Genomic DNA, 11,365 nt, shown 5'->3' with positions numbered 1-11,365 from the left:
AGTTCCATAATGCAATTAATTCTGTCACTTTCTTTGTCCAAGAAACTTTGTCCAACTTTCTGTCTAATTTTAATTATTAATCTAGCTGACAAAGTTCTGGTTTACAAACTTGCTGACTGGTAGGAGAGAAGGAAGGGCTCCTGCAGGCCGAGAGCCCTGTGAGAGATGTTCCCCATGGACATGGCACTCTCCTGACTATAGAGACACTCCTCAGCCACAAACTGCCACATCTCTTTCCCTGTTTCCCTAATCCCAGTGGTCTGATTCTCAGAGCCCAGGGCCTGGTTTCCATGCAGCATGTCTGTGCAGACAGGGCTTAAACTTTTGAGAAAGCCGCTAAGTTTTGAAAAAGAGCCACAAAAAAAGTCTGAAGAGTGGAGCAAGAAAAGGTCATCAAAAGACAATAAGAGTGGCAGACAGATCGAAAAAGCGGCAGTTCTCAGGGCAGGGATTAAAAAGGAAAAATACTAACAGAAAAAATCGTAGCACTAAAGAAATACAGTGGGGATCTGAAAGACTGCAACTCAGCAACACTGAGGATGTGTTGATGCTGACCCATCCCTACCTGAATGACAACTGCCTAGGGAGCAAACATGCTTTCTGAGCCATGTTAGTGTTTAGCCTAGAAGCTGATTCTTCCTTAACATCTATTATAGGCATCAGCCAATAAACAATTGCTTCACCCTTTGAAGCTGGGTATCTCCTGCTTTCAGAACATCTGCATGAAGTAAAAGCTGCCTGAATGCACTGTCCCAAACAGAAAGTGTTATGGTTTCTTATCTCTTCTGTAGATCTAGAAGGAGACTTTACTGCTACTATTATCATTTGTCTGTTATCCCTTGCTGCTAACCCGATAGCAAATTGCTCCTTTTACAGAGCAGCTGCTGTGCTGCCCTGGGAATGAAAATCATATCCACACTAGAGCAAGAGGCCCACAGGAATGGTTAAATTTCCCCTTCTCCTTCACCCTCCTCCCTGAAGATCCATGTGTAGGGGGGCTTTCAGCACAAAACTGGGAAGAAATTTGCATTCATGCTTTTGGTTATACAGACCAATTACTTTATTGCTCTGCCTCCAGGATCCTTGGTTCTCAAATATCTTGGTATAAATCCAGAATACTATTAATTGTCATAAAATACTTACCAATACAAAAGGAGCAAATAAATGTTCAGTTTCTTTTATTTAATTATAGGAGTAATAAGTTTCTCCTCTTTTCAGTCCAGGCATGTGTTCTACACCAGGAGGTACTGGTCCATGATGATCTCAGTAAGAAAGGCACTCAGACCTGGAAATGTATTGCTTAGAGTGCTATTTATTAGAGTTAACACTACAAAGAAAGAGAAAATAGTACAGATAAACTTTTATCCCAGGGTGAGAACCCTGAATGATTCTGCATTGAATGTGACTCCAATCCATGCACAGTACACTGCAGATCCCATCCATAGAAGAGGTTAATATATTTCAGTCATTCTAGCTATTATAGGGTTTTCTCACAAGAAACACTCTATTCATCATTTTTCAGACAGAAAGGATGTTCACATGATTACTTTTCCCCACTTTTAGATACAGGCAATTCCATGTGGGATGTGTAAACATCGGTATCAAGTAGGAGCTGCCTGCAGGCTACTCCATTACAATGAGTTGCCTGAGTCTGTCCTGCAGCAGAGGTATTTGTACAGCCCAGAACAGCCTGAAAAAACAGCTATACATGCAGCTTAGCCCAGCCAGCCCAGCCTAGGCCTGGGTTTACTTGGGTGAACTGTCGGGTGGATCACTGACTCCTCATTGCACAAGGCTTTTCTGGTAAGGGTCACTGCAGAGCGCAACACCTATGAAGTCCTACAGATGATTAGAAAATGAAATGCCACTTACAATCAGTGAAACATCTGGTTGCTTGTTAGAAAACCACCAGGAAACCATTTATCCCATGTGTTGTACAGGACTGAAGTTTGCTGTTCTCTCTGATGAAGACTGTCCTTTATTGTGAGTTTAGTCAGCAACCAGGCATGGGGCCACTGTTGTGGCTGAGGCTTCTATGTTCTAATACTGCATAAATCATAGATTTTCAGTTTGGTGTTTGTCCCTCTCTTGCAAGATTTTTGTAAACACTGGATATAGACCTGACAGGTCATCTGGACCCAATAAATTAAATAGTTTGACACTGGAACTCCACTGATTTAAATGAGAATTGGAGAAACGATTCAGTGACAGAGTCTATCCTGACATATTGAAAATAATATTTAAATAGGTTTTTGCCTTGAAGGGAAAGCTGTTGAGGTAGACTGCATCTCAAAAGCACTGAATATGGCTTGAGGATTAAGAAGTAAACAAATATGAATCATAGTTTGGATTTGTATAATTTGAAAGTTTCTTTTACATGTTTTAGGTACGTGGTTTTGCTAAGGTTTGATGGCTAGAAATGTTATCTGGGACATATAACTGTAATTGCTGTCACTTTCTTTTAAAAAAATAGTCTTCTCTGAAGACCTGACCAATGTCAGTGAGTTCATTTTCATAGTATTGTAACTAGTATTGTGCATCTACATAGAATGTAAAGACTTTTGTCACATTTCTGATTCATCTCAGTTAAAAACTTGCATTTATTTATTGTAACTAAGGCCAGCATGCAGAGAACAAGGTTCTCTGATTTTGTCTCTACTATCACCTGAATCCAATTAAGAAAAGAACAATTATGGTCTTTTCAGAGGAAAAGAAATAAGACTTTATGCAGTCATGTAAAGTTAAAGTCAATACCAGGGTTAAACAAACATAGTAATATCAATAATATATAAGTGTACCATAATGTGAAAAAGAAATTACTTCCTACACACCTCTTTATATCTATACGCTTTTCTTCTGCAACATAAACACACCATTTTTGTAGTACTTTATACAGAATGTGCATAACAAGATACCAGAATAAATGTCTGTCACTAATAGGAAAATGAAAATTGGTTTGAAAATAATATTAAAAGCTATTTAAAGTATTTACTACTTCACCATCCCACTCTTAATGTGACTGAGATGTTAACATAGTTCAGCATATATTAAACAGCAATTTCAAACAAAATAATACTTAAATTTCTTTTCAGAACAATGTTTTTTCCAAAGGTATTAATGGCTATTTCAAAAATATCCAGTGAACATGCATATAAATTAAAGATTTAAAATGTTTTGTGATAAATACTACATTGATAACTCTACAATATTAGGTAACTTTGATCATGTAATTGATTTGTGCTCTGTTGAAATTACTGCTTATTTCCTATTCAGTATATTTCTTAGTAATTATAAAATATGACTGATAGTTTGACAGTGAATCTCCAGTTACTACTCAAATGTTCTGAGCCACTTCTAAGGAAAAAAGAAAAATTATATCATGGAATAATATTTTTGGGTTTAAGATCATTAAAAAAAATTCCCAGATACAATATCCAACTGATTTTTTTGCATGCATAACACAAATTTGAGACTTTGGAGGTAGCATGAAGCAGAAAGAAGTGAAAAACAAACAGCAGCACAGAGGATCATACAGCATTCAACATGAAATTCTGATTGCAATGAAGTCTAATGGTATAATAGTTTATGAAAGTAGGAGTACATAGAAATGTACTTTTACCTCCTAAATGTGTAATAGAGGAGCCAAGTGATTTTGTGTTGATTTGTTGTTTTTCTTTCTTTCTGTAGTAAAAAGTGCACTACAACTTTATGGGAGGAGAAAGGATTTATCGGGAAAAAAATGGAGTTTTCTTATAATTTAGAAGTTATTTATTTTAAAATGCATTGTTTGTTCACAGATCAACATCTTTGAATATGCATTTTTTTCTCTTTATGGTCAATTTCATAGGGAAGATACTTTATGAAACAAATTTTTTGCTGGTTTTCTAATAATACTTCTGTAATAATCTAATACCAGTATAGGACTTCTAACCTGGGTGGAAGCACAAATTAAATTATCTATACATTTAATAATGCCCCTCTACACCAGATCAAATTTCAGCATTAATGAAGTAGCAATAAACTGTTGATACTCAGACATGTGAGGGTAATACTGGGGAAAAAAGGAAAAAGAGAAGGGTAAGATTGCAGCTTCATAAACAATCCCAAAGTTCTAAGGCTACCTATATCTGTCTTGCGCCTGGAAAAATATATATAATTTTCTGTAATTGACAAATTTATGGAAAAAAAAAATAGTAGTTTATTGAGAATAGCTGTTTTTATTAAACTAGTCCAACCTATTATCATCAGAAGCTGATCAATCTATATTTTCAAACTGGTTACATCTGATAATAATAACTAATAAGAGACCACAATTAAACTATGATATTTCAAAATTAAGTGTTTTTCTAAGTTTACAAATTACATGGTCTAAATCAAAAACTCTTTGCCAATAGGGAGTTGTATGTGTTCATGATGAAAACAATAAATTAATATTTATTTTAGTTAATCTACATCCTGGAAAAAGAACACAGAGTCAAATTAACCTTAACATTGACAGATGTTTTCTTTTCATTACTGTTCATGTTCAGTGGTTCAGATCTTCACTTTTTACCCACAAGGAACGCTGGACACCATGGAAAAATTAATTCTTTAAGTGCATTGCCCTTGTGTACTTTCTTTGATTTTAAAAAACAGGGTTTGGATGGTCCTGCTTAACAAAACTCTGTGATGGGGAACAACAGGAGCAGGGCACTGAGGAGAGGGCTGGGAATTGTGATGACTTTTTGAACAGGTGAGAGAGAAAAGGGAGCAAGTTAATGATGTGAAATCGTGAAAGTTGATATGAGTGGAGTAGGGCAAGTTGGGGTAGGAAAACCTGGCAAAAATAGCTAAACAGTAGAGTTACCTGAGCATCCTTGGATTTCTGTGGCCAATACTGTTCTTTTACTTTCACCACCAGTTTCACACAGTAAGATAAATGCAGCAGATTCAATAAAGCCTTTAGGCTTTTATGAATAAAGCATTGTAATGCTTACTTTAGACGCCTGACTTCTCCACAAAATCCCCAGATGCACCTCTCCTGTGTCAAGAAGATAAATCCAAAAGCCGACATGCTAAGTGAAAACTTACAACCACCTAGTTAAATGAAAAACATCTGTATCTGGGCTCCTTTCTCTGCACACCTGGTAGGTTCCCAGATGGCATTTTCCATCCTTGTTTCCGGATCTGGAGTTCAGCAGTCATCCTGAGATGATTCAAGAGCAAGGAAGAACCCTCCAATAAAGGAGAGTTCTCTGTCAGGGGACATACAGGGATATTCACCTTTATGACTTGTCAGAGCACCCACTTGCTGGATCCAGATGTGGCCTAGGCAGGAGTTAGCTCAGACAATAATGGGCAGAGAGTTACATGTCTAGGAAACCTTCAGGTAACAAAAGATGACACCTTGTTTTGTTTCCATATATAGGAAACTAGTAAGCATGAAAGTTTTGGACTTTGTTGTGGAAACCCACTGAAATCCTGTTTTAGGATTTTAAAAATTTCTTTTAATCTTCTTCAAGAGCTTTTTGTACCCTTTTATGAAGTTATTCCTGCTTTGAAACTATTTTAAAGGCTTATACTTCAATAGCTGACTTACATACACACAGTTCTTAAGTTTGGTCTGGGAAAAGAATGAGGATATTAGAATATACATTTGTTTAAGTAATCTATAACTCCACAGTGTTAACTGTTAACTGAAAATTAACCTCATGGTTAATTTGTATTGTTTTGATCTGATGTCCTGCTGAGAACAGTTGTAGATTTTTTCATCTACAATATTCAGAAATGAAATGTTAAAGATTTTATTTTGCCTTTGATTTAAAGAAGCACTGGAATTTGAAAGCAAATTATTCTCATATTTAAGTTCAATATTCATTTATGCTTTATTATATAATCAATTTCTTTCAATCAGCTTGCTTGCTTAATCCATCTGTTCTCTCCTGAGGAACTATGTTGAATACAAAGAAAGGCAGCTCAGAAAAAGGATCTTGGAGAAAACCATACATTTGTAAGTGATGAACATAATGCTCTATCATTAGAATGTATATAAGGTTTCCAAAGGGGAATGGAAATACCCCTATATGAGGAAAAAAAAAAAAAAAATATTTTTAGTCTGTTCTTAGCCTCTCTCTGGTATGTGCTTTTAGATTGTGAAAGGAAAGACTATCTCTTCACAAGTGTCTTAAAGAATTTTAAGATATTTTGCAGAGCACATAAAAGAATTATTTCAGGTTTTTAAAATTTTGAAATCACTGTAAAATTATTTACATAATAACAAGCTCTCACCCACCTGCAGTGTCTGAGGTGTGCAGGACCTATATCTTCAAAAAGAAGAACAGCTCGAGATCATGATGTTGAATCTTTAAAGACCGTCCAGGAAAGTGTGTTGATTAAGAGGGAGTTTTAATTTTCCAGAATATGAACAAGCAGAATAAATCTATATTTTTCAAAAAACGCAGAAATTTAAGACTTTGAGGAGAAAGGAAATTTTGAGAGATCTGAGGAGGGAAGAAAAATAGTGGTTCATGCTTTCATTAGGAGTCTGATGAACTATAGAAGATAGAAACTAATTAGAAAGAGAAGAGAGCCCTTGTGATGTAAGGGTCTCTTGACTCAAATATTATTTGAAAGAAGGAGTTAAACCGGGACAGGGAAACAAATGAAAATACTCGTTTTATTCTATTCTATTTCTTTTATTATCTTCAGAAATTCATTAGCATTCTGTGAAGTGAATACATCCATTTGTTTCAACTGCCATATATTCAGAAAAGACAAACTGTAAATTCAGACTAGGTAGGTGCTATAAGGAATTTCACTGGTGTTCACAGTGTGTATGTGTGTCTGTGTGTGACCTGTGCTAGTTATGAAGCTTTCAGATGGGGCAATTTTACGTCCCAATTTCTTGGGACAACAACTCAGATTCACCGATTCCCAGGTCAGGATTAAGGTGAAACGACAGCAAGGATTCTTCAATTCACAAAGCTTAATTTTTATTCACTCAAAACCGATAATTGGCATGAAACTTTGTCAGTAATCTTTGAATCGTTTGCAACAGGCATTAAATTTACACCAACTAGTGGCAGATCTTATAATATACCCCACTAATCTTAAACATGCCCAAAAAAGCCTTGCCTTATATGCAGGCATACAGAATAAGAATGGTAGAGAAAATAGGAGAGAGGAAAAGAGAGGAAGACAAAAATGAAGATTTCACCCGTCCTGGTTCCATCATTGGTCCAGCCATCTTAGGGGCCCAGTTCTGGTGGGGTGCAGCCACCCAGGGCTTTGACTTGTGTCTTTTTATAATTCCTTGCCCCTCTTCTGGGTGCGCCCTTGTACTCGTTAGGCTAATTAGGCAGCATGCACAGTTTATGCTTCTAGAATTCTCCTTGCCTTTGGTACATGTGCAGTTAGTACTTTCAGATTCTTCTGGAAACTAGTCAGTGGGCTTGGGGGTTGTTGGAGATTTAGTCTCCCCTCCCTGCAGGTATGACTGTGGTTTGACCTTTCAAGATAGGGAAGTTCAGCCTCTGGAAAGTGTTCTCTCACCTCTGCAGGATCCCGTCCTCTTGCTGCACCTCCCTGCCACCTGCACAGCCCTGGAGTTTCCATAGAAACCATTTCCTTTGCCAAGGTTCTTTACCAGATGGTTGAGACATTAACTGTGGTTTCATCAGACCATTACAGGCAATAAGGCCTGTTTCAGTGATGAGATTACAAGTAGTAATGTTATATCCAGGCAAAAATGACAGACCAAAAATGAGTAAGTACTGTGGTTTTATTTAGTCCTAGAAAAGCTGTCAGAGACATGGATATGGGAAGGCCTATATACAGTGGTGAGTGAGGTCGTATTAAGAAGGTCTACCTGGACTGTGAACCAGAGCTCTCTAACTGTGCCTACACATAATGTTGAACAATTAACACTTGCAGCCATGTTATGCTTGCCAGGCATTATCAAGGAAACAAGTGCTGTTTCAAATACTGGAAGAACTCTCCAACACAGCTGTTTCCAGTGGCAGATACTTTAAGAAATTAAAATAGAAAAATTAAATTTGCAATATCTGAAAATTAAGATGTTTTTAATACAGCAAGCAACTCTCTCTAAGAAGATAGTTTTTCCTAATATTAAAAATAAAAAAAAAAACAACGAATCAACCTTAACCATTTGAAGATATTTTCACAGAAAATACTAGGGAAGTGAAAATAAAATTATTTATTACATGGATAGTAAAAATATTTCTTTCCTCACATTGCTGCATTCAGACATTCCATTCCATTTTCTTTATTCTTTAAGACAATGGTACAGGAGAACAGATAATTCCAGTTTGGATCTAAAGCAAACTTTGTTCTCTCTGGGAATCCTTATGCAAGCTGCATAACTTTATTCAGTTTGCAGCCAACAATTAGTAAGAAGATTAAACTGGGACTTGAAGAGCACTGAAAGCCACAAGTGAAGTAATTAGTAAAATGATAGTGAATGACAATCTCTTTCTAATGAAGACATTTTTTCACATTAAATATCCACATATCACTCACTTAAGTGCAAATTGAGAAAACCAGAGTAATCACAATGAAGCTTTGGCTCTAAACTACCTATTATGATAAATGGCAGCTAATAATCATCTATTGTTTCTCTTCCCCCTGCAACTACTGGATATTTTCCCCCTTTTTTTCCCTTGGTTCACAACATTGTTGTAGCATAGCATGCATGTGTGAAGGTGGACTGGAAGAGAAAACTCAACCCATCCAATCACTTCCACCCTTTCTCTGCACTCATAATCTAGAGCTCGTGGGTTCAAGAACCATTGCACATCCAGTAACAATGTCACTGACTGTCTGTGCTTGCAGCTTGTGTGCTTAAAGATGGGTTGCCTTTGCCAACACCACAGAGATTTCTTTTTCAGGACTATTACCCAGTCAGGTTTCTTTCTCATCTGACGCTCATAACATCCTCATCGCTTTCTCCTTCTGTTGCTGTATTTCTGCATTTGCTGTTTGAGAACAAAATTCTGTTTAATGAATGTAGCCACATGTAGTGGATCATAAGTATGGTTTTTGGTATGGCTGCTCTTAATGTACTTCAAACATAGTGGGAAGAAATATAAGACTAGCTGCTGTTACTGTCATTGTAACTATTAAGTTTAATTTGGAATTCCTTTTTTTAAAAAAATTAAAACAACCAAGCAAACCTGGTAAGGTAGAATAAAATCATGTGCAAAAAACAAAGTTTGAAATATAATTAAGAATATTTCTGATTGTTTCATAAACTGAAGTATGCTGTGTATGCAGCCTGATTGCTACACAGTGTACTAAAACTATTCCTGCCACAATTCATAGTAAGCAAATCACGGGAATTCAGTTTAATGCATTTGGTGTTCCACTCCACAGATCTTTTTTAGAAACATAACTGAGCTGAAATGCAGGAAGAGGAGAAGAAACAGCCTTATAAATCCAGGACTCCAGACCAAGGGAGATTTCACTTCTTGTGAACACCAAAGTATACCCTGGGTTTGTATCATCACACCCTTGTCCTACATAATCTCCAAAGGGCAGTGAATCATCTACTCCTTCTCCATACCGCTTTTTCCTTTCCTCTCCCCTCCCTCTTATGTATACTCTTGAAAGATTCACATAAGTAGGGTAACATAAGATTTTTACATGATAATGATGGCCAGAAATCTCTTGTGAGATGAATCTCTTAGCAGAAAATCCAATTAATTCACAGAAGACTTGACCCACTTGACACAAGTAATTATTTTTTTATTTGGGAGCAGATTGGAGGAAGAGAATAGATCTCAGAAACAGGTTGATTTTTTTTTTCTTTCTTTCTTCTTAGAACCACTTTCTGAGTATTTTTATGTCAATAGAACAAAAAAATACTCCTAGTTCAAACTGTATTTAAAATATCTATTATTGTTGTTATTCTAGAATAACTTACTTTTTAAGTATATAATGAATAATATTTCAGTGATTAAAAGGAATAATGAGCAATTACAAAGACCTGAAAATCATATCCTTAGATGAAAAGCTCTTTACTGAAATTATTTTCTGAAAGTACAAATTATCATGTTTGTTAAAAGATGTGCTGATTCCCAATATCTAATGGAATAACTCTGAGATAGTGCACATTATAATTTTGGTTCTGTCAGAACAAAGGAAATGTTTATGATTTTGGGAGGTTTGGATCATGTATATTTAAAAAAAAGATTGATTTATTTTTCAGTGGTGTTCATCTTTAAAAGCAAGATAAATCCTTAGTTTGATGGACTATTTAGGTTTGACCAAGTTTATAAAGGAAAGCTGAGAAACCATGGGAGAAATTTATTTCATGTTTAACAAGCAGTCGGGTAATAGTGAACTTTGAATAATTGCAGTACTGTCATACTCAGTCCACAGGAACTCATACATTGATCGGTGTAGACATATAGTATGGGCTTCACTTGTAGATGCCATGTCACATTCTGAAATAGGAGATGCATCCAACATGAATCATCTCAACATGGGTCTGTGGAAAATTTTAATAGGACTTTTGAATTACCTGGCATTTGTATAAAGGGACAGGAGGTGTTAAGAAAAATCCTGTTGTTAAATATTGTTTAACATATCCCATGCACAAATATAGGCTGGGCTGTAAGCGGATTGAGAGCAGCTCTGTGGAGAGGGACTTAGGAGTCTTCATGGAGGAAAAGATGACTATGAATCAACAATGTAGCCCAGAAAGTTAGCAGTATCCTGGGATGCATCAGGAGAACTGTGGTTAGCAGGTTGAGGGAGGTGACTCTCCCCCTCTACTCTGCTCTCATGACACCCCAGCTGGAGTGCTGTGTCCAGCTCTGAGGCCCCCAGAATAAGAAAGACATGAACATGCTAGGAAAGGTCCAGAGGAGGCCATGAAGATGATCAGGGGGCTGGAGAACCTCCCTTATGAGGACAGGCTGAGAGAGTTGGGGTTGTTCAGCCTAGAGGAGAGAAGGCTCTGAGGAGACCTAGAGACCTTCCAGTACTTAAAGGGGGCTGTCACGTCCCGCTCAGGTAAGGGGGACAAGTGACTCAGATTTGCAAATCCCCAATTGGAGCGGACAACAAGTCTTGAAGTTCAAGCATTTATGAACTACCTACAATGCACTAATTGAACACATGATAATTGGCTAAGTACAGAGCAAGTTGTGGCGAGCAATATAATATGCCTTGCATTTCTTGATAGAAACAGGAAAAGAGGGAGATAGAGGGAATGGGGGAATACAGATCACCGGTCTGGGTTCCTGCGCTGATCCTGCCGGTGAGGATTCCAGGAGGCGGCCGTCTTTTTTGCTGACATCTGTCCTCTTCGCTTCACTGCTCTCTCCAGATGGCCGGGGGTGTGTGTGTGAGGGGGGGTGGGGGG

The sequence above is a fragment of the Athene cunicularia genome, assembly GCF_003259725.1.
Source record: "Athene cunicularia isolate RWA chromosome 1 unlocalized genomic scaffold, athCun1 chr1_part1, whole genome shotgun sequence".
Lineage (NCBI taxonomy): Eukaryota > Metazoa > Chordata > Aves > Strigiformes > Strigidae > Athene > Athene cunicularia.
The sequence above is the reverse complement of the archived record's forward strand: the minus strand, read 5'-3'. Positions refer to the sequence as shown.